Raw genomic sequence first — 24,150 nt, 5'->3', positions numbered from 1 at the left:
TTATTGAAACTATCACTGAAATTAGATTGCTTCTGGCTTTCCTATGGTTTTTAACTTAAAAAAATTTTGTGTGTGTGTTTATTTGTTTGCCTGTTTGTGTTTTTATTGGCAAGTGGCGGGGGTGGGAGGGGGTATGCTCTGGCTGGAAAACATACTCTTCACAACCCAGAACAAAGTAAGAGCACAGGAACCGGTCCTGCACGTTCAGAAGCCCTCCGCCTGCCTTTGCAAACCAATTTTGTAGAATGTGCCCGCAGGCACCTCCCTTTTCCCCTCCGGTGAGAATTCTCAATCCGGAACATTCAGACAAAAACAGAAACAATGGCAATATGGTGTTCATTCACCTTAGCAAAGATCATAGCTATATGGGTAGCTCTTATCACCAACACATCCAGTTTACATTTAAAAAATAATAATAATCCATTAGAGTCCCCTATGAAATCAGCAGGTGGTACATTTTGATTACACCCATTTATATTTCAAAAACCAGGATAAAGAGCCTTCCTGTCAACTCTGCCACAAACTAGCAAAGGAAGAGAATTGTGACATTTTTTAATGTCACCATAATCAGATTTTTACATCAGCAACCAAGTGTATATTTTCAGAGTCATGAAAACAAACAATCTCTGCAAAGGGCCTGAGGCCTTGATTTGATTTCTTTGGCTTCCCAAGGTTGCCCCCCAAAAGCAGACAGGACACCCAATTCTTCCAGCTCGTCAGACCTGGCCCGGCCCCAGGAGCAGTATATAAATAAGCTTTCACTGCAAGGGTCCCACCCAGGCTGGTCAGCTGCAAATGTGAGCTGCTATTCTTTCTCCTTATTTCCCAGGAAGCCTGGGAGAGAAAGCTTGGTGCCTCTCCCCACCCGGAGCCATTCCCTGCCCCCTCCCCTCCCATTCTGGAACTGAGCAACCTTTTGACCAGAGATCACAGCTGCTCCTCACCTCCGGGCACCTGAGGGCCTGGTGTGCTGGACAGAGGGGAGCAAAGGCCAGACTGGGGAAGCAAACCCCAAAATGAGCTTTTCTCTCCACCTATCTTAGCTTCATTGACTGGGACCCTCAAATCAAATGATAAAAGACAAATTAACAAGAAAAAACAAAACAGATTTAATTATGTGTGTGTATCCATGGGCATTGCACAAAGGTAGCAGGCAGACCATGGTACCTAAGATACCATCTTAGGCTAAACAAAGGAAAAAGGTCTTGGGGGCTTTGGGGCTTCCGGGCAGGGTGGATGCGGTGGGGGGGCAGTTATGGGAAAGTGACAAGTAAAAGTGGGAGACAGGGTTGTTTAGTAAAGTTTGTTGTGCAGAGTTAAGTAGGTTCCTTCTGCCTAGATGAGAGTTGTTAAGGATCTTCCTTGACCCAGTAGAGCCCAAGCTCTACGTCGATCAGGCGTCCCTGACTCGACTTCCCCACACAGTGGGACACTCCTGCTTCTCAGCAGGGCTGGCAGCCTCTTCGAGACTCTTGAGGTAGCTGTGAGGATGCTATTGATAAGTGCCCACACTGCCACCGGAGGAAAACACAACCGACACCCAAGTTAGTTGAAAGAATCACACTGGCATTTTATTACTCACAAATCCTTTTGGCATGCCTGGGTACAGCTTAAGGGGGCCCCGTCAGTATGCTCCTCTTGGCTGTCTTTGGTTAGAGCTCAGAGCTGCGTGGAGACAGTTCACGTTCACATTCACGTTGGAGTCTGGACAACTACCTCAGCCCCTCAGCTTTAGTACCTTTTCTGGCTAACGCCTTCTATCAGGTGTCAATCTATAGGATTATCACCTCAAACCACCTTTCCGGGAGTTCCTTGCACAGAACGGCTTTTATATTAATCTACTGAAATGTTACATCAAACCACTTTTTAAGATGTTTTTATTTACGTTAACTTACAAAGTTATGACATCAAGCCACTTCTTATCTATGTATAACTTCACACACATATTATATTAATTCCTATCCAGATGGCATAACTTTATTTAATTTTCTTAATTAATTTTAATATTATATCTTAATTACTTTTATATATCTTCCATATTTCTGTTTTTTATATTTCTATATATTTAATTATTAAAACATTATATTACTACAACATTCCTGTACTGGAGGGAGAGACACCTTTTCAAGTGAAAACATCTTTTTGTTGTTGTTTTGTTTTTTCTTTTGTTATTTTCTACCTATTTTCTTTTTTTGTCTAATCACCTTTTAAGTATACTCAGATGAGTTCAGTTTAACTATCTTAAAAAACAACAACAACAACAAAAAAACCCCACCCACATCTTGAATTCTCTGGATTTTCTAGTTCCAATTTCTTGCTTTTCTTCAAGTCATATGAGCTCACTGGAGTCTTTCTTGGAATGCTAGCCCACGGTGTGAAGCTTCAACCTGGTCTCTAAATAGTGCCTGTATAAATGTAAATTGCCTTTACAAAAGGATAATTTGTGCCTTGTTTTCAAAGCTTTTCTTGCACCTACTAGTTCCCAATAGACTTTAACTCAAAATAGTTTATTTGCCAAAGAGAGCTATTTTGGGACGGCATAGTCTAGTGTCCTTCAAATTGCTTTTGCCTGAAAATAAATATTTGAGGGAGGAGAAAAACAATGTTTTAAAGCCTGAAGGACTGGATGGACATTAAGCCATTAGTTGCCACAAACTAAAAAAAGTATGTATCAGTAGGGGTTCAGAATGAATCCCCTCAAGATGTGTCTCTGTGGTATGTTGGTAGTTTTGAGCTAAAGGCAACTTTAGCTGCAGGCTCAAAAGAAACTTCTGCCCCTCCCCTTAACAACCTAAAATAATTTGAATTAGGGGCCTTCCTTGCAATAAAAGATGACCACAGATAATTGATTTTGACCTATCTCTAGGGCAGGACAAACTTCCGATAATTTTTTTTTTTTTTTTTTGTATTTTTCTGAAGCTGGAAACGGGGAGAGACAGTCAGACAGACTCCTGCATGCGCCCAACCGGGAACCACCCTGCACGCCCACCAGGGGCAACGCTCTGCCCACCAGGGGCGATGCTCTGCCCCTCCGGGGCGTCGCTCTGCCACGACCAGAGCCACTCTAGCGCCTGGGGCAGAGGCCAAGGAGCCATCCCCAGCGCCCGGGCCATCTTTGCTCCAATGGAGCCTTGGCTGCGGGAGGGGAAGAGAGAGACAGAGAGGAAGGAGGGGGGTGGAGAAGCAAATGGGCGCTTCTCCTATATGCCCTGGCCGGGAATCGAACCCGGGTCCCCCGCAAGCCAGGCCGACGCTCTACCGCTGAGCCAACCAGCCAGGACCCAACTTCCGATTATTAAACATCTGCTCTTCTTGTCATCCTGCAATGACCCTCTGAAATCTCCAAGGCCCCTCACCTCACCCTTAGCTCAGAATGTCACATACACCACAGTTTCCTTCTCTGTCTTTGAACCTCTCATGTATCTGGGATCTCTGAACCTCTCATGAATATAGTTTCCATTTGTACGTGCGTAATGAGATGTGGTTGTTTTTCTCTCGTTAATGTCTATTTAATTATTAGACCAGCTGATAGAACCCTGATAGAAGCTGATAGAACCAACTTCTTCCTCCCCCACATATCTCAATTATAAAAGTTCAAAATAAAAAGAAAATGAAGTGGCAGAGGTACTGTAAAGCCAGCAGCCAAGGACACCATCACAGCAGCCTGGCCCATGCAGGTTCGCATTGGATTCGGACAGTCGGTAAAGAAACAACGGAGCCAAAAACTAGTGAGCCATAGTCTTTAATCCTAGCTTGCACCCGGCGGGCAAGTAAAAACACACACTGGGCTCCAAAACCCACTCACATTCAGTGCTCACAAAGCTACTGACTTATCCGAGTTTCCTAGAATCAAAGGTTTCTAACTCACTAGCCTTATTCACTTCTGTTCCCCATCTCCTTCCTTCTCCTGCACAAACTCTGTACAAACTGGCTTCTCACTCAGCACTCCGCCATCTTGGCTGCTTCTCCTGGCCTCCTCCATGTGGCCTTTCTCTGCTCTCTGCTCTCTCATGCTAATCTCAGGAACCAAGAGAGCAAGCTCCTGTTCTGCCCCCATTTTATAGTGTAGATTCAAAACCTTTAATCCAATATACAAAATAGGAAAGTCTCTAATACAAAGTCACTTCTCTGAGGCATGATTGGATTGTACCACCCCCCATCAAAATGGGTGGAAAAGGCTTAATCCCAAAACCAAGCCCCAGGTTACAGGGATTCTGCCTACCCACAGCCAGCCCCCAACACACATTAATATCACCTGGGTAACAGCCTCCACGTGGGCAGCGTCATCTTTAACAAAGTGAGCATAATACATTTTATCTGCCCAACAGGTACCCTGGTGGATTAAGGGTGGACAGGTCCCCAAACATCATCAGCCGACACTCTGAAGTTTTAGAACAAACTTTATAAATGAGGGGGAGGATCATCAAAGTGTGGCCAACTTCCCCCAAATGTTCCTCAAGCTTATTTCAAAGATGCCATTCCCTTTGTGTGTTAAAGACCTGCCAATGTCCCTCTAATTGGAATATCCAGTAACATGGTTGTTGGGCAGATAAAATATATTATGCTCACTTTGTTAAAGATGGCGCTGCCCACATGGAAGCCTGTTGCCCAGGTGATGATATTAGTTGCCCTTCTTGCTTGGGATGGGCGTGATTATGTTAATGTGTGTTGGGGCAGGGCTTTTGTGCCAAAAGGTTTTAAAAGGAGAGATCACGTTGTTCTGGAAGAAGAGTGATTATGTTCTAGGAGGAGCCCATGCTGTAGGAGAGCAGAGAAAGGCCACATGGGGGATAGGGGAAGTAGCCAAGATGGCAGAATGCTGAAGGAGAAGCCAGTTTGTGCAGAGATTGTGCAGGGAGAAGGAGATGGGGAACAGAGGTGAATAAGGCTAGTGAGCTAGAAAACTTTGATCCTAGGAAACTCAGATAAGTCAGTGGCTTTGGGAGCCCTGAATGGAAAGGGAAATGTTTCCCCACTGTTTTTACTTGCCCGCCCGGTGCAAGCTAGGATTAAAGGTAATGGCCCACCAGTTCCTGGCTCCGTTATTTCATTACCATCTATCTGAATCTAATGCAAACCTGCACTGGCCAGGCGGCTGTGATGGTGGCTGTGGCTACTGGCTTTACAATGGTGGTACCTGGTGGCACCTGCTAACTTGTTCCAAGGCACACAGAGAACTAACGTCAGGCGATGCCACTTCAAAACATGCCTCTCTGGCTTAAGGATTACTTTGAATTACTTATTTAAGACTCAGCAGTCACAAGGAAGGCTCTAAAGACATACCATAAGCTCCCCTTTTGTAAAAGAAACTTACATTTATGAAAAACATCTCCATTTAGGAGGATGACTCTTAATCACAAAAGACTCATTAATATAAAAGGCACTGACTTAAACCTGTATAACAAAACTGGTCTGTTTTCCATAATCTCCTGGCCGTTTTCCAGACCTTTCCTCCCCACCCAGAAGCCCCCAAACCCCTTTTCTTTTTTTGGTACTTTAACCTGTGGACAAAAAAAGGGGGGAGGGGTGTTCTGTAATAAAACTGCCAAGTCCAGTGAAGGAACATAACCTCACAGGGTGATCTGATCACGAATTCCTACCTGGGCAGGTCACAGCGGGGAGTCATGCCTCAGGCATATCACTTTTTTTTGTTTTTAATTTTGAGAGTTTATTAAAGCTGGGGACACTGAAACAAGTAAGGGCCTAGGAGACAAGCAGCAGCAGGAGAGAGGAGAGGCGGGGCTGCCCTGGCTCTCTAGAACCTTCATGGGAAAGAAGTGAGGGGAAGTGGGGGTGCTGTCCTCTCACTCAGCTGTCAGAGAAAAAGGGGCCTGGAAGGCCCGTCCAGATGGTTAGCGCAGTGCTCCCCTGGTTGCAAGTCTCCTGGTGACTCTGAGAGTTCAGGAGAAAATAAACTCTCGAACAGGAGTTTCGAGTGGATGTGCCCCAATGAGGACGGTTTACCTTTGCCTTACCTAAGCCCTGTGCCTGGTTCTTGTGCACCTAGGTCAACACACCTTTGAAAGGCCGCTGATGGGCTTAGCTGGAGGGAGTGGTTTGCTTTGAACCAGTCCTTCTGGTAGAGCCCAGGTCTCAACCTGGCTGCAGCTTAGGATTCTCTGGGGAATTAAAAAAATGTCTTCAGCCCATCCAAGAGGAAACTAATCCAAATACCTGGGGAAGGGGTCCAGACACTCCTTTACTTCGTTAAACTCCCGAGATGATTCTAATACACAGCCAGCTCCAGAGCCACTCTGGCATCTAGGGTGCCCTCCCAGCCTTCAGCAATCTCCCCCCTGAAGCTCCGTCGAGCGGAGTGTCCTAAGCAGACAGGAAGTCATGCTGCAGGGGTAAATGATGACATTTCCAGGCAGGAAGTCATGCTGCAGGGGTAAATGATGACATTTCCAGGCAGGAAGTCATGCTGCAGGGGTAAATGATGACATTCCCTCTGTTTACTAAAGTGGGGGTAGGCAGCGTATCCTTGAAAACATAATAGTTCCATTAATAGGCCTGACCTTTGGATTTCACAATGCAAGGTCATCAGCCTTCCGACCCTTGGAACTGCAAACCCACATCTCCCAAATTAACTCGAGACTCTTGGGAAGAGTACAAGAGATGAACACAAGGTCCCTTCATTTGTCTCTGGAGAAGACAAAAGAGGTTCTACCTGGTCCTTCTCTTACTTTCCTCTATAAATTAGTGTGGAATTCCATGCAGGCTGAGCCATCTCTCCCAGTCTGCTTGCATTCCTGCCTTCTGATACGCACACTGAAAAATGAAGTGTGTTCTCTCTGCAGCCTCTCTGTTGGTGTAAAGGGGTCTACAGACCCAAGACTGAAGTATGAACTCCTGGTCAGCACTGGGCATCAGAGATCAGAAGGAGAAAGAAGAGTTAGACAAGGAGTTAGAGAGAAATTATTAGGGAGAGGGATAGAGAACCAGGATCTTGAAGGGTTATAATATGTTTAAGATCAGTATGTTAATTTCTTAGTGCTGCCATCACAGATGCTATAAACTGGATGACTTGAAACAGCAGAAATTCATTGTTTTGAGAGTTCCAGGGGCTACAAGTCCCAAATCAAGGTGTCGGCAGGGCCACACTTCCTCTGAAGCCTAGTAGAGAGAACACTGCCTTGGCTGGTGGCTGCCAGCCATCCTTGACTGGTAGCTACATCACACCAACCTGTCCCCACTGTCACATGGCCATCTTCTCTCTGTGTCTCTCTCTCTCTTTTTCTATACCAATCAGATTGTATTTAAGACCCAGCCTAACGAGCTCAGCTTAATTTGACTACATCTACAATGACCTGATTTCTAAATAAGGTCACATTCACATGTATGAGGGGTTAGGACTTCACTTATTTTTTGAAGAGACACAGTTCAATTTGTAATAATTAGCAATCTCAAAGAAAAAAGCCTTACATGCTTTTGAGGAGGCTGGGACTGAGAGTGGGTAGTTTTTAAGAGCTCAGGAGTGACTGTTTTCAATAAATGTTGGTGGTGAGGAAAGTCAGCTTTCAGGAGATGAACAGAAAGTAGAAGGCAGCAAGAAGAGGCCGCCATTTTGGATGCGACTGGTGACAGTGTGGGACAGGGCTGGCAGCATGGCCTGGTCTCTGCTCCGATGCCACTGTGGCACTGACCACAGCAGCTCCCTGCCTTGGCTCCTCCCACAGTGCTCGTCATTTTCCTGCTTCGGAGTCTCTGCACTCTCGGGGGCCACCCACTGACATCCTCTTTCCTGTCTGAAGGACACCATGGCTCATCTGCGGGGGAGAGATAACGGATACGCAATGAATGATGAGCAGGGGACCCAGCTACCTCCCTTTCCTTTCTGGTGACTCACTACTCTGGTATTCCCAAAGAAAGTGGGATGGTTTTTTTATTATTAAATTATATTATTAAGATTTACATATCAGAACTACATAACTAAGGGTATGGACTTGTAAACAACAGTGCGATTTAACCCCACAGTTCCTACAGAGTATGCTATACATTTTACTTATTCTTAAAAGACAGCCCCATTGAACACTGGTCCCAAAGCGTGTGCTTGTTCTCTCTGTATACCATAAACGTAGGTTAACAAGGCACATATAGGTGGTATATGCAGAAGACTCAGAAGGCATGGGCTCTGAGCAGGATCCAACCCTGCAGCCCTCTAGGTCCTGAGGGCTCAAGAACCACTTGGAGCTGAAGGCATTTGAGCTCTTAAAGTCCCTTATCTGCTTGAAAGCAGAGCTTCCCAAAAGAAACCAATTGTCCTAATTCCCTCCCCAGAGCAATGCTAATCTCTTCTTAGAAGGAAATTGGCACCACATCCAAAAAGACCGTGTCCCCAAACTATCCTACTTTCCATATATTCTCCAAGGGCTTATTTATCTTGAAAATAACCTCTTCCTTCTCTTCTTACTCCTCCTTCTCCTTCTTGTCTCTTTCTGGTCCTACACAATTTATCTTTCATTCTTTCATGTGCAAGAGAGAAAATACCTATGTCCCACCTGGTGGAGCATGAGGGTAGCAGCCCAAGGACAAGAGCGAGTCAGAGCCAGCTGCCTTCAGGATGCCTCTGCGCCCAGGGGATGCAATGAGTAATTAAGGGCTTGCTGGGAAACGTTCTGGCTCAGGAGTGAAACTTGGGCAGGTTCGCTTCATCAGTTAGCATCTTAAATGCCATGTTCTAGAACGTTCATAAAGAGGAGTGCCACTTGGACCTTGCCAGGACCTCTTCTAAGAAAGCTGTACAGTTCTTAGGTGTTTGAAAAAGGATTCCCTCACATTTCCAGATGGAACAAGCTGAAGAAAAGAAATGATCGCCTTCCTGCTGTTATGGTTTCTAGTCACACTTTCTGGATTTATGAGTTTGTGTAGAGGAGTCAAGAGTTAACATCTTAGAACAGTGCCTGGTCCAGATTAGCACAGACTAAATGTTAGTTGTTGTTACTGTTATTATTATTATTATTGCTATTTTTCTCTAGTGAGTCTGAATGAGCTCAGTAATTACCTCCTCCTTTCTAAAAGGGTCTTCAGGAATGTCAGGAAGCTGGGAGATGCACAAAGGTCTAACTGAGCTTTGCTTCTCTTGGGAACTGCATCCTGCTTCAAGTATAACTTTCTATACGTGCATCCTGCATTAAATGGGACTGTCTTTTCTTCTTCCTCTGTCCACTGAGAATGAGTTAAATAAATCTGTTGCCCTATCAGAAATATGTAAACTGACCTTGGCCACGAATTATTCCAGACTCTTCCAAGTTACCTGCCTTGTCTATAGGCAAGTCTAAAGGATGGGTTCTAAGTGCAGAGACAAATATAATGGAGATTTTGGAAATTTGTCCCCAAATCCTAAAGGGAAAGCTTAAAGAAGCATGTCCTCCCCTTGCTGCATCCTGGATCGGGAAACATGGGCCGTACTGAGGTTGTGGGTTCAATCCCTGTTCAGGGTCTATACAAGAATGAACCCAGGAATGCATTAGTGAAACATCAGATTGATGTTTCTCTCTCTCTCTTCCTTTCTCGCTCTCTCTAAATCCATAAAGAAAAAAGGAAAAAACGAATCATTGGGATGAAAATCCTAGTAGCCTGGCCTCATACATGGGGCTTGTCCTCACGCCTGATCATGTTCCATTCCTTTGCAGTCCACCCCCTACCTTCTGCTGGCCCTCTGAATCTCAGGCTCCTCCCCTCTCCGCACCCTCCCTTCGCAGGAGCCCTCTCACACCCACATCCATCCTCGGAGTCCGGGTCTGCCTCCGTCTCCGCCTCCACGACAGGGTTCTCTGTGCCTTGCACATTTTCCTCTGAATACAAGCAGCCTTAGAAAAGGAAAACATTGCTACACACTCGGAATTCATTTCTGATAACTGCACATGCATTTATGTGAATAAAATCAAGTCAGGGAATACCGTGACAAAGAAGGACTTCACAGTAAACCGCATCATCTTCTATGTCTCAAATTAACTTAGAAACAATAAAGAAACAAACTAACCCGTGTTTTTCATCCTTCCATCCTTACTCGCCTGGGCGTCTCCAACAGCCGGCAAATGTCTAATGTGGAATTTTAATACACACAGGCCCTTTCGTGTTATTAAAGGACCTAAAATGTCTATGCAAAGGCGAGAGCCTCAGCAGTCAGTGTTTTCGCAGCCTCATTCAATTTCAGCTGCCTTTTCCTTGGAGGCTCCGATCAAGGCCAGCACTCAAGCCCTGAAACGTTATGTCAGCTCATGATCTATCCCAGCAACTATCACTGCATTTCCAGAGCACACCAATGGGAGTGATTACTCCTATTTCCAGGAAACCATATTTTTCTGGGAAATCGCTATATTTATTTTCTCCCTTAAAGTTAATGAAAATCAATCCTGAGTGAAGAAGTGACCATTACCTTTCATTCTGTATCCCCCGCTTGTCGCCATATACTTCACTCGCGCATGACCATGACAACACTGTTTCCAAGTTTGTAGGATGCACAGTTGTTTACTGGCCATAACTTTAAAGGGGGAGAAAATTAGATATGAGACACAGAAACAACCAATCACTGAGCTGGCCATCCACCACTCCAAGACAGGGCTATAAACTTACTGCAGAACTTACCGGTGCAAAGTGTTTACAGTACTTGGTCTCCACCAAGACGTTAGAAGGCCACCTGGTTTGAACCAGCCCTGCCCCACTCCAGTATCAATATCTCTTTTCTGAATGTGTAAGTTATTTATTAATAATGGAGCAAGCGGAATAAGCTTTCCTTCCTTAAGTCTAATTTAAGGAATACAGAAGATAAATGAGGTATGTCCTTGGATTTTATGTCTAGTTGAATAAATAAACATGTACAAATCTTCAGGTATATCATTAAAAATAAGAATGAATACACATTTCCAAGAAAGATTCGTGGTTGTCCTTGACAGTTGTCTAAAAACATTATGAGCATACCTCTAATTCCAAGACTCACCTGTCTTGAATAATTTAGCTCAGTAAACCTTTATCAATCATCTATCAGGTACAAGTGACTAGGCTTGTCATTTCAGCGAGCATTAAGATGAATAAGACATGGTACCTGCACCAGAAGAACTTATTCATTTCTTATCCATTAAGGTATTGACACCCTGTTAGTACCCAATTTTATTTTCTGTTTCCAACAAAACTTGCATTAGACAGAATCAAAGCATGTGCTGCCCCTTGTGGCATGAACTGAATCTACACAGATAACACCAATGCTGAAATAAAGAAGGAGGAAAATATTAACAAATTTTCCTAGAAAATCAGTTTGTGTTGATTGGCAACTGGTTTTTTTTAGAGTATTCTTTTTCCAAAAAAATTCTTAGATTAGTTCTCATATATTTGTTCACATTATAATTTTGTTTCTGGTTTGTTCTAAAACAGATAGGGAAAATTTTATGCTTTATTACACAAAAGCAAGGGAATCTAGCTGCCCTCTCCTCAGTAAAACACAAAAATAGTGAGATAAGTGTTGAAAGAATCATGTTTTGTGCAACTTGAAGAGTTCTTCTTAAGCTGAGATTCTGGACACACACAAAATGTTGAATAGGTAATGCTCAGAGACAACCAATTTTAATAAGCCTTAAGGAATTACAGTGTTTGAATTTGAGTCAGCAGTATGAAATAAAGAATGTTCTACCCATATCAGAAGGGTTGGGATCAGAACAAGCAGCAACCTGAGTCCTTTGCCTGGCCTGCCCACTGGTCAGCCGAATGCACTGTCATATGAGAAAATGTTCTAGCCTGAGTTTGGACTTGCTTAAAGGCTACATAAATTTCAGCAAAGTCATTGAAGGTAGAGGGGAGAAAAATAATTTTCCTTCCATTTTTCTTCATTTTCAGCTGGGGTCCTTATAACAAAAGACAGAGTAACAGGAAGAAAACAAGTTTAGTAACATTTATAACTCACATATGCTTCAGAGACACTTAGAGGAAAAAAAAGTAACTCAAAGAGATGGCTTAGAACTCCAGCTTAAATACTATTTACAGCTAAAGACAAAAGTAGAAAGGTGTGGTGAAGGGAAGGCCAGTTAAGGAGAGGTTACCAGGAAATGTATGGTAAATAAGGTAAGGTGTTTTAATTCAGAATTAAATCAATGCCTTCATTAATGATAAGATTCTGTTGTGATTTAGAGTCAGCCTTCTCTTATTGATACAGAGTGGGAGATAACTCTAAAATGGAGATTTACTTTATAAATGTAAATGTTGATTGTTGGTCAAATAAGTTTTTAAATATGACATATATGTTTGCTTGCTTTTGGTGAGGGAGACAGGCTGTAAGCTGGCAAAGTTGTTATAGTCTAAGGCTTAGTTTTAAGACTAAGCCTTTCCCACCTTGGGATGGTGCACTCTCATGAGGAATCCCATTATCCCTCAGATAAGTGACTTTGTATCAGAGACTTCCGTGTTTGTATATTGGATTAAAGGTTTTGATTTCTACACTATAAAATGGGGCAGACAGGGAGCTTGCTCTCTTTTGGTTCCTGAGATTAGCGTTAGAAGAGAGAACAGAGAAAGGCCATGTGGAAGAGAGGAGAAGCAGCCAAGATGGTGGAGTGCTGAAGGAGAAGCCAGTTTGTGCAGAGAGAAGGAAATTGGGAACAGAGGTGAATAAGGCTGGTGAGGTAGAAAGCTTTGATTCTAGGAAACTCGGATAAGTCAGTGGCTTTTGGAGCCCGGAATGAAAAGGGAAGTGTTTTCCCACTGTGTGTATTTCTTGCCCACCGGGTACAAGCTAGGATTGAAAGTTAATGGCCCACCAGTTCTTGGCTCCGAGGTTTCATTACCGTCTGTCCAAATCTAATGCGAAGAATTTGACGGTGGCCGTGGCTACTGGCTTTACATTGATGATGGTTAAAATGATAACACCTATGAGAAAAATACTGTCATGACAGAAATCCCTCGCCTAATATGCTATATTGATATACCTGATGCTAATGTTTGTATGTGTGGGTGTTTCCATGGACAACTCAGCATTGTCAAGACTTTAGAGGACTTCTCTTTGATTTCATGATTGCATGAAAGCTATTTTACAACCCTGTGAATTATATACAACTAATAGCAATGAGAAATAATTCTTTGCTTTAGACATGCTAATTCTGTTCTATCCCTAGAGGTCCCATTAACTTCCCTCTCTTAATGTAAAGGCTAGAATGGCGTGATTCTGCACATTCATTTCAACATTCCTGTATTCATACATTGTTGTTATTATTATTATCTTTCTACATTCCATTGAACTGGTTGTAACACCTCACCAGTATGAGTTAAATAAAATCTTTAGCATGTGTTCATTTTATACCTGCACAAGAAACATGATTTTACCCTTTTTTGATAAATTTTCTTTTTATTTTAATTTTTTATTGATTGATTTAGAGTGAGAGAGAGAGAGAGAAACATCTATTCACTGTTCCACTTATTTATGTACTCATTGGTTGATTCTTGTGTGTGCCCTGACTGGAGATCGAACCCAGAACCTTGGCATATAGGGTAAATGCTCTTACCAACTGAGCTATTCGGCCAGGGTGAGAAATTATTCTTAAAGAGTCCAGAGTGAGAACCTGCCTGGATCCTCCACTCTGATCCAGCCACAGGCATCCAAAATATGACATCAGGGTAGGGAAACCAATGCTGAGAACTAAAAGCTCACACCTGTTCCGGGTCTATTAGCATAATAATAGACGCTTCTCTTTGGAGGTCTTGGCTGGTCTTCTTTCCTCTCCCAGGGCTCCTCAGAGGTGAAACCATTTTACCCCAGGGAGGTGCTTTAATTCACATCTAAGTGACTAGACTACAAACTGGGTCTGCATCCTCAATCTACTGGAGCCTGGATTCATTTGCAAGTAAATAAAATTTAACTTTCTTTTTCTAATAGCCCTTAATGTCAGCTACATGAAGCTACTGTGAAATTTTCATAACTAAAGGGCAAGCTTTGGCTTCAAATGCTAAGTAAGGCTCTTTAAAGATCAAAATCAAAACCCTGGCCCTCTTGTTATAGAACTCTTCATTCTTCCTCTCTGCCTTCCTGCTTCCCTCCATTGGAAGACACAATATTCTTTGTCTTTCCATCAAATGTATTTACTACCAAAACAGACCATAGCACTGCCAGAAATCCTAAACTGTTGAAGCTAGCTGGTGAGTCCTGGGTTTTTTATTTTGCTGAAACTCAGCAACTCAGAGAAGATAATACAATGGAGTGAAAGACAAGGATAGAAAATTAGTGGTTCCAAACTCATTGTTTTTATTTCTATCGTGATCTGACCCTAGGGCAGTGATCTTCAGAAGTAGAGGGTAGGAAGTGATTATATAAATTTGCTTCAAGTTATTTTTCTTTACCTTTAATTTAATATTTAAAAATTTAAGGTTTTAAAAAATATTTTGTGTATATCTTATAATATAGTAAGAATATAGTTTATGTATATATTTTATAAATAAATATATGTCAGGGGTATATGCTCAAAATATGAATGGTAAGAATGACCAATCAAAATAATTTAGAGGTCTTTTTTAAATTAAAATTTAAGACTTGTGTTCAATAAAAGCAGGGATAGTAGAGAAATTCTCTCTCCATTTTGTGTTCCCATAAAACACAAAAGACCACCAAGGTAAGACCCACCTCTGCCCTTCTTCAATAAATTAGGATCAATAAAATAATGGGTAAAACAAAAAAAAATTAGAAAAATAGAACAACAAAAGGCTTGTTCTGAGATGATAAGAGCTGGTTGACCCTTATAATTGACTTATTTGTTGTTATGAACTGAACTGTGACTTTAGGGAAGTCATTAGGGTTAAATAAAGTTATAAAGGTGGGTCCTTAATCCTAAAGGACTAAGAAGAAACACCGGGTACCTCTCTTCTTCCCATCCCCCCCTGCACATGCAAGTACAGAGGAAAAAGGGGTCATCTTCAAGCCAGGAAGAGAGGTCTCACCGGAAACCACCCTGAGGACACCTTGATCTTGGACTTCCAGCCTCCAGAACTGTGAGACAATAAATTTCTGTTGTTGAAGACACTCAGTCTCTGTGGAATCATTTTTATAGCAGCCCAGATGAACCAAGCCAGCCCAATGCTTAATACACATATACTCTATAGGAACTAGAGGGCAGTCAAGGAAGGCTTGATGAAGTGGGATTTGAAGTATGAATACTAAGGCAAGATAGTGGGGACATTATAAAAAGGCATCTTGGCGGAGAAGTCCAAGATCAAGGCTCCTAGCATGGTCATGTTCTGGTAAAGAACATCCAGGTTTATAGGCAGTGCCTTCGTCCTGTGTGTAAGGTATTTTTCCCCGCCGAGAGGGAAGGAACAGGTCTCGGAGCCACCAAGTGTGGTAAGTTCAAAAGGCTTTATTCAGTACAAAGCATTCCCCAGACGAGACTCACTGGCGTGCAAAATGGAGGTCAGGAAAAAAATTGCACATGGAGAGACCGCGTGGGTATATTTTAAAAAGGGTCCCTCTAGGGCAGTCGGGCTAATATGACGTAGAGAAATCTTACTGGCTGACAGTCAATCGCCTTTGTTTCCAAGGAGTCCTAGGAAGTTTCTTTTTGGCGCGCTTGACTGTGGGCGGTCCTAGCCAAAGTTCCCAGAGCCTAAGTTCCCACATGACCAGCCCTCTATCCACCGACCTTACATTCCGATCTTTTTGTGTTAATAAGGGCGCCGCTTATTCGTCTGGCTACTTCCTGCTGAATAGGGGCGTCGTGGGGAGGGGGAGATCGGAAGGTGGTGGTTTTGAGGGGTGTCCGGAGGAACATCTGTTTGGCCATGTGTTGAGGAACTTCGTTGGTGGAGTTCTGTAAGAATTTTTTAAAAAGAGAGACAAATATGAGTTATATGCTGATAATTAGAAGATTTAGGTAGGATAGGGGCAGCCCAGGTAAGAATAGGTGGCTGCTATTAGGAGTTAAGCAGGCCCTGGCCGGTTGGCTCAGCGGTAGAGCGTCGGCCTGGCGTGCGGAGGACCCGGGTTCAATTCCCGGCCAGGGCACATAGGAGAAGCGCCCATTTGCTTCTTCACCCCTCCGCCGCGCTTTCCTCTCTGTCTCTCTCTTCCCCTCCCGCAGCCAAGGCTCCATTGGAGCAAAGATGGCCCGGGCGCTGGGGATGGCTCTGTGGCCTCTGCCTCAGGCGCTAGAGTGGCTCTGGTCGCAGCATGGTGACGCCCAGGATGGGCAGAGCATCGCCCCCTGGTGGGCAGAGCGTCGCCCCTGGTGGGCGTGCCGGGTGGATCCCGGTCGGGCGCATGCGGGAGTCTGTCTGACTGTCTCTCCCTGTTTCCAGCTTCAGAAAAATTAAAAAAAAAAAAAAAAAATTAAAAAATTAAAAAAAAAAAAAAAGAGTTAAGCAGGTTGTAAGAGGAGAGATTTTTGCTTAATCTTTTCTTGCAGACAGTTCAGATTGAAGCCTCTTTGATCAGGCCAGTCTTACTGACCAGCATTGCTCCCTGCTTCAGCTCACTCTGGTGGCAGGTTCCTGGTGGGAGGGACAGGAGCAACAGGAGGGTCTGCATGGCCCAATTTTTTTGTGAGCCGCAGACGAGTAAGGCCCAGTGGTTCTGACACCCAGCAATCCTGTATGGGAGCAAGCTTGAGGCGAGAGACATGATACCAAGGTGTTTGCCCTAGGAGCTTAGCTGCAGTAGGAGTAGTCAGTATTACCGTATGGGGTCCCGTCCATCTGGGCTGCAGGGAGCCAGGCTGGAGCTCCCTTAGAAGAACGCTGTCTCCTGGTTGGAGGGGGACCGCTGGCTGTGTTTCATCTAGACCCCCTATGGGAGGAAGGGTCCGGTCCGCATGTTCCCTGAGAAGATGGCAAAGTAAAGACAGAAAGGGGAGGTACGTGGCAAGAGGAGGGGGGTTGACAGGTAAGCTGTGATTGGTTAGGAATGGCCTACCGTAAACCAGCTCAAAGGGGCTAAGTCAAGGGGGGTTTCGTGGGGTTGCCCTGATTCTGGTGAGTGCCAGGGGAAGGAGGTTTGGCCAGGAGAGCCTGGTCTCAATGGAAAGTTTAGTTAGCTGACCCTTCAGGATGCCATGGGCCCTTTCCACCTTACCCGATGATTGAGGGTGATAGGGTATGTGGAGTTTCCAGGTGATGTTGAGAGAGGTGGCAACCTGCTGGACTATTTGGGCAGTGAAGGCCGGGCCATTGTCTGACTGGATGGTAGTCGGCAGTCCAAACCGCAGGATGATGTTTTCAATGAGAATGGAGGCAACGGTGTCTGCTGTCTCTCGAGAGGTTGGAAAGGCTTCTATCCATCCTGAAAAGGTGTCAACAAAGGTTAAGAGATAACGGAGTTTTTTGTGAGGGGGCATATGAGTGAAGTCAATCTGCCAATCCTGGCCTGGCACGTGCCCCCTCAGCTGATGAGTAGGGAAGCGGGGACGGAGTCCCCCTTGTGTAGAGGTTTTGGAACAGACAGTACATGCTGCGTGTACCTTTTCAATAGTCTGCTGGAGGCCTGGGAAGAAAAAGAGTGGTTGTAAGAACCGATAGAGAGCTTTTGGCCCTATGTGTAAGGAACAGTGGATATCAGAAAGGAGAGTTTCAGCCTGTTCTTTTGGTAAGGCAATTCTATCTCCAAGAAATATCCATCCCTGGTTGCACACGTCTCCACCCTTTCTGAGGAGGGCCTGTTCTTCCTCAGAAGTGTAGGAAGGTTTCAAGGAGGTGGAGAGAAACATGAGAGGAGAGGGGGAGGCTCCCAGGGTGAGGTTTCGAGCTGTCGCATCAGCCCGAGCATTTCCCAAGGCCACCGGGTCCTGAGAGGTTTGATGGCCCCTACAATGTACCACAGCCACCTCAGCGGGAAGCTGTAATGCCTGCAAAAGTTTAGAAATGAGGGTAGCATTGATTATGGGGGAGCCCCTGGTAGTGAGGAAGCCCCTTTCCTTCCAGAGGGCAGAGTGGCTGTGGGTGATAAGAAAAGCATATTTAGAATCAGTATATATAGTTACGCGTTTTCCCTGGACCAGAGTGAGTGCCTGCTTGAGAGCAATCAGTTCTGCTTTCTGGGAGGTGGTGCCCTCTGGCAGCTGTTGAGCTTCTAGGGTGGAGGAGGTGGTGACCACCGCATAGGCTGCCCATTGTCGTCCATCGGGTCCCTGTACAGAGCTCCCATCTACAAAGAGTATTAGATCTGGATCTTTTAAAGGAGAATCTGATAATCCATCTCGAGGCCTGTTGAGGAAATCTATTAGTTCCGTACAGGAGTGGGTGGGTTCCGGAAGTGTCACTGGAGCTGGCAGTAGAGTGGCTGGGTTGAGTCTGGGAGAGGGTAAAAGAGTGATTGAAGGGTTTTCGATGAACAGGAGGTGAAATTCTTGTAGGTGGGAAGGACTTAACAGAGAGAGATTTGTGTGAAAGGAGGTCAGTGAGCCTGTGGGAGGAGAATACAGTGATGGGTTGGGAAAGGGTGAGCTTAGTAGCCTCCTTGGTGAGTTCAGCTGCTGCACCCAGTGCCCGGAGGCAGGGCTGCCAGCCTTTGACAGTGGTGTCCAGTTGTTTAGAGAGATATGCCACAGGGTGGTATGTAGGCCCCACAGGTTGAGTTAACACGCCAACAGCATTACCGTGCTTTTCATCAGTGAAAAGATGGAAGGGGCGCCTGGAGTCGGGTAAAGCAAGAGGGGGAGAGGAGTGGTCCTTGCAGACTTCTGACTCCTCCCGGGTTTTCGGCACCAAAATGTAAAGTATTTTTCCCCACCGAGAAGGAAGGAACAGGTCTTGGAGCCACCAAGTGTGGTAAGTTCAAAAGGCTTTATTCAGTACAAAGCGTTCCCCGGACGGGACTCACTGGCGTGCAAGATGGAGGTCAGGAAAAAAATCGCACATAGACAGACTGCGCGGGTATATTTAAAAAAGAGTCCCTCTAGGGAAGTCGAGCTAATATGACGTAGAGAAATCTGACTGACTGACTGACAGTCAATCGCCTTTGTTTCCAAGGAGTCCCAGGAAGTTTCTTTTTGGCGCGCTTGACTGTGGGCGGTCCTAGCCAAAGTTCCCGGAGCCTAAGTTCCCACGTGACCAGCCCTCTATCCACCGACCTTACACTGTGTCCACACATGGTGAAAGAGGGTAGGGATCTCTATGAATCCTCTCATATAAGGCACTAATCCCAATCATGAGGTCTCAACCCTCATGAGTTAAACTCCCATCAAAGGCCACCACCTCCTAGTGCCATCATCTTGGGGGTTAGGGTTTCAACATGTGAATTATGAGGAGACACAAAGGCTTTCCATTGGCCTCGTGGTTCCAAATAGAATCATTGCAAACTAGAGAGGAAGTATGCTCTGATGGCCCAGACAAGCATGCTTAGACCAGTGACTATATTGCCCCGTGGCTGAGAAGGACTATGTTCCTGAGTGACAAGAACTTTGAGGAGGTGCAGGTAGAGGGGCAAGGGAATGACCCTCAGACACAATCAGTCCATCTTCAAACCCGGCCTCGCTCCTCTGGTTACCTTACTTTCAAGGATGGTTTGAGTGGTGTACGTGTTTACAACACACAGAACATTACTCTGGGACCCCTTTCTTGTCGTACTTCTTATGCCCTTATGAGCCCAACATTCATAATATCTCATCCTTTGAGTTAAATTTTTCCTTATGTCTTGCATAAGGACAGATTTTCTATCACCAGTTTAGATTACCAGGCTTGAGGAAAGGGCCCACACAGTCTAAGCACCTGCAGCTAGCTCTAGAAAGATGGTGATGCGATCAGCTAAAATCTGAAATGAGAACAAGATGTCTCTCCCATCTTGGAGGAATCACACCCAAGTCATATAACCACACGGCCTTTCATCTTCTTATCCTTAAGAAGGGCACATTCACCCTTGAACTGGAAGGAATTTTATAGCCGTGAGTTTGCAAAGCCAATCTGAAAGGGCTCCTAGTCACCCCCTGCATAACTCGGTGTCCAGGAGCATGTTAGTGCTTGCCTGTGGCTTGCATATGATTCATAGGCAGTGCCTTTTCCCCGTGTCTCAGGAGACCGGCTTTTCATAGCCATTGTTAACTGAACTGAAAAGACCACCTCGTTGGACCTATGAGTTCTGCGTTGACTTCTGAAATGGAAGTTGAGAAACTGATGGTGAAGAATTACTTAAGGTAGTATCAAGAATTGCCACACCAGGTTTGCAGGAGACGTGAAAGAGAGAACTGCCACCTGTTTTATTCGGTCTCCCTCCAGCCCCTCCCCGACATGAGTTGCAAAACAGCCTGTGCTGAAGCCAGGCTACCACAAAATGCTGCTGCTGCAACTGCCATGACCTTAATTACTAGTGCCTATTATTCAAAAACACTGATTGAGTCATGGTCCCACTGCAAATGGGACTTAACGTGCTGTTTTACTGCTTGCTCAGGCATGGCAAATAAAAAATAATGGCAGTTGTAATTAACTTAGAACCAGCCTTGTAACTTGCCCCTCCGCCCGTGAAGGGTAAAAGTTCAATTAAAAAGTAAAGTTATTAACAGAGTGAGGTGTGGACACACATCTGTCATAGAGCACGTGACAGGATACAAAAATTACCCCATGCCGCCAGAGAATCACTAGGGGCCTGTACTAACTTTATTTTGGGACCTTCGAAGATGAATAGCTCCATATATTAAGCAATTAAAATTACTCCACCTAAAGAGTCATATGACTAGTTACCTGCTTAAGAAGTCTAACTAGAAGTGTTTATTTTAGAGTCATGGAAGGTACAACAGTAGCAAACAACTAAACTCAAAGCAAAAAAGGGTGAAGCAATGCTAAGAATGTAAGAGCCTCACAGAAACATCTGTAGACTACCCAAAAGGTTGGTTTGTTATTCAAAACCTTCGAAAAGACATTGGACACGGCGAGACACTGCTCACACCCACTGGGATGGCTATCGTCAAAAAGCAGGACAATACCAGAACTGACAAGGATGGGGGAATATAAAATGGAACAGCATCTTGTGAAACAGTTTGGTGGTTCCTAAAAAGTTACAGAGTATCCAAATGGCCTAGCATTTCCACTCCTAGGTGTACACTCAAGATGATTCAAAACATACATCCACACAAAAACTGTATACAAATGTTTACAGAAGCGTTATTACTCATAGCCCCAAAGCAAAAACAGCCCAATAGCCGTTGATTGATGGATGGATAAATCAAATGTGGTTTATCCGTACAATGGAATATTACTCAGCCATAAAAAAGAATGAAGCACTAATAATATTTGACTACATGGATGAATCTTAAAAAACATTATGCTCAGGCCCTGACTGGTTGGCTCAGTGGTAGAGCATCGGCCTGGCGTGCAGAAGTCCCGGGTTTGATTCCCAGCCAGGGCACACAGGAGAAGCGCCCATCTGCTTCTCCACCCCTCCCACTCTCCTTCCTCTTTGTCTCTCTCTTCCCCTCCTGCAGCCAAGGCTCCATTGGAGCAAAGATGGCCCAGGCGCTGAGGATGGCTCTGTGGCCTCTGCCTCAGGTGCTAGAATGGCTCTGGTTGCAACAGAGCAAAGCCCCAGATGGGTGGAGCATTGCCCCCTGGTGGGCATGCCGGGTGGATCCTGGTCAGGCGCATGCGGGAATCTGTCTGACTGCCTCCCCATTTCCAGCTTCAGAAAAATACAAAAACAAAACCCCCAAAAAACCAAAATAACATTATGCTCAGTGGAAGAAACCAGACACAAAAGGCCACGTATCATCCTATGATTCTATTTTGATGAAAATACCAGACTAGGCCAATCTTCAAAGCCAGAAAGTAGATTAGCGGTTGCCAGGGCTGAGAGATGGGGGTGTAGCGGAGGGAAAACCTTTTTCATGGATTGGGCCCACAAATTATATCAATCAGAGCTAGATTAACAAAACAAAACATTAATTCCATATTTATGCACAGAATGATTCTCAAGGAGTCAGCCAAGTGACTGGGGCCTGTGTGCCATCTTAGGCTGAACAAAGGAAGAGGGGTTCGGGTATCTGGGAGGGGGCAGGTTCCAGAAGGGAAGGGGAGGGGTGGAAATGATGGCAGATAAGGGGTGTCTTACTGTGCTGATAAGTCTCTCCAACCGTGTGCTGTCTGTGAGAGGAGCGCTGTTCCTGGTTTAGAAGCACCTTTACAAATAGGAGGAGAAATTTAGTTAAGCGCTGTTTTTGCTGGCTCTCAATTGTCTTCTGCGCAAAATAATCTTTGTGCCAGCGGGCATTATCATTAATAGACTTACTCTTCTGTTAACCCAATGACCCTTTTCCACACTTCTCTCTCTGCCTTCAGGAAGCGGTAGACACTAGCAAAGCAAATAACTGAGATCAAAGAAACACCTAGGAGTGAAAACAAAATTGATGTAGGCATGGTCCTCGAGGCCTTTGCCTGGGTGTTTGTACTGTAACAGGATTGCAAACTTTAACCCACATCGAGGGGAAATGTCATGTTGGTTTTTATCGTTCATAAGTAATCTGGCCTCCTTCCCATGATTTTTTTGATTTATAGATTTTTAACTAAATGTCCAAACCAGTTTAAAACTAAACCCAATCTGGTAATGTAAGCGCCACTTTAGGAAGTGTTCACTATGCCGTGGGTAAAAGTGTTCAGTGCTTGGATAGCTTCAACGCCCCCCAGCCTGTCCTGCCCTGCGGACAATGCCTACACAATTGGACCGTGGGCTGCTTGCTCTGCCAGCATCCTTGGGCGAATTCTTCAAACAGTGTCAATCATGATCTGTTCTTTCCTGATTTGGGCACTGCTCTTGTGGTAGCCTCTGGCTCCCCCCTCTCCCCCAACTACTCAGCCCTTGCTCACTTTTATAGACCCTGAGCCTCTGGTCCTTGTCCGGCCAGCCATCCGGGTGGTCTTCTGCACTTACAGACCTCCACCGATCCCAGCCTCAGCTCTGATGTCCTTTTCCCTCCATGGCAGGCCTGGGAAAGGTCTAGGCTCTTAGTTCAGCACGCTGCCAAGTGGGATTCAGGCAGTCTGCCTCCCCGGGCCTTCCTCTCTAGCATAACTGGCACAGTCGCCTCCCAGGTGGAGTCGGACTGGCCTGAAGAATTCATGCGGAGAGATTTGCAGGCTCCTAATGAGCATCTTGGTTTGACAGACCCTTTCTTCGTCCCTTGGCTTGTCTCTCTCCTTACTTGAGCCAAAGCCAAGTGAGGCAAGAATGGAGGCACACACAGTGTACCCTTGGGCTCCTACTCCCCCCCGAGGCCCCTTCACAGTGCCCCGGGGCTGGAAGAACCAGGCTTGCCAGCTTCCGTCGCCTGGCAATAATCTCACTCTCATAATCAGGTCTAGCCTCCTCAGCGGACTAGACGGGCTGGGTTGTGCGGGATCGGCCTTCCGTTGTTAAAAGGGAGAGGGGAGTGGGAAGTGGGATGAACTGGAAACATGTCTTCATTCTCCTTTGAGTCAGAGGCCTCGTGCCGTGTCCATCTCTCCCTGCATTCACCCCGTAACACCCCCCGCCTTGACCCAAGGCCAACGAATGCTCGGGGCCTCTGAGGCTAAATCTTGGCGCTCAAAAAGGAAAAAAGAAATACACGTGAATACTTTCCCAAACCTTTCCCTTTGCCATATATGTACACACTATTTGATGGCTGTGTTCAGCAGATAAGGCCATTAAGGAATCCTGGGATAGTTTCGCCTCCTCAAGTCCTGCTCTGTGCAGATCCGAGCCAGAAAAGACCTGCATGAGGTCACTGTACCTAGACAAGATCAAGGTGTTCTCTCTTAGGGAAATCCTCAGTTAGCCAGACTGATAGAGCTTCCCAGAGGCCACCCCACCTGAAACATTGCCCTAGATGGCATGTGTGTCCTTTGCCAACGTGTTTAGTCAATGACCTTTCAGCTCCGCCCACAGATCTGTTTGTGCCTCCCAAGGTCATGGGTTCTTCCCAAGTGTGTGCACAGCCCGGGACTGAGTCCTTCCATCGATGAAACACCAGGGGGCAGTAGCGGCACTTGGGCTTTAAGGTGATGGGGTTCAAAACTTGAGCCTAAAAAGGAAGGAAAAATAAAACGATGGAATAAAAGGGAGGAAAGAAGAGGGAAAGAAAAGGGGAGAGGAAGGAAGAAAAAGGCATGCAGTGTGGGAAGAGCTCAAGACAAATTGCCATGTTTTGATCCAGGTCCTTGCTCCCCTCTCAACGTCAGGCGAAGCGTGGGACTAATCCCCGAGTGCACGTGGGGAGGAAGGCC

General features: G+C 45.2%; 1 long non-coding RNA gene across 2 annotated transcripts in view; it reads right to left on the bottom strand.

Moving 5' to 3' along the window:
- The window catches only part of LOC136383327 (uncharacterized), a 35,615-nt gene extending 11,671 nt beyond the window's left edge, over positions 1-23,944 (bottom strand). Inside the window, exons 1-3 of one of the 2 annotated variants that reach the window (XR_010747392.1) lie at positions 23,794-23,944; positions 22,001-22,067; positions 10,382-10,486 (exon numbers count right to left, since the gene is read on the bottom strand). This is a non-coding gene — a long non-coding RNA (uncharacterized lncRNA). The remainder of the gene's footprint in view (positions 1-10,381; positions 10,487-22,000; positions 22,068-23,793) is intronic. The other variant, XR_010747393.1, reaches the window with a different exon arrangement.
- Positions 23,945-24,150: the final 206 nt, after the last annotated feature.

Source organism: Saccopteryx leptura, chromosome 11, assembly GCF_036850995.1.
Source record: "Saccopteryx leptura isolate mSacLep1 chromosome 11, mSacLep1_pri_phased_curated, whole genome shotgun sequence".
Classification (NCBI taxonomy): domain Eukaryota; kingdom Metazoa; phylum Chordata; class Mammalia; order Chiroptera; family Emballonuridae; genus Saccopteryx; species Saccopteryx leptura.
This window is presented reverse-complemented; position numbering and strand designations above follow the sequence as displayed.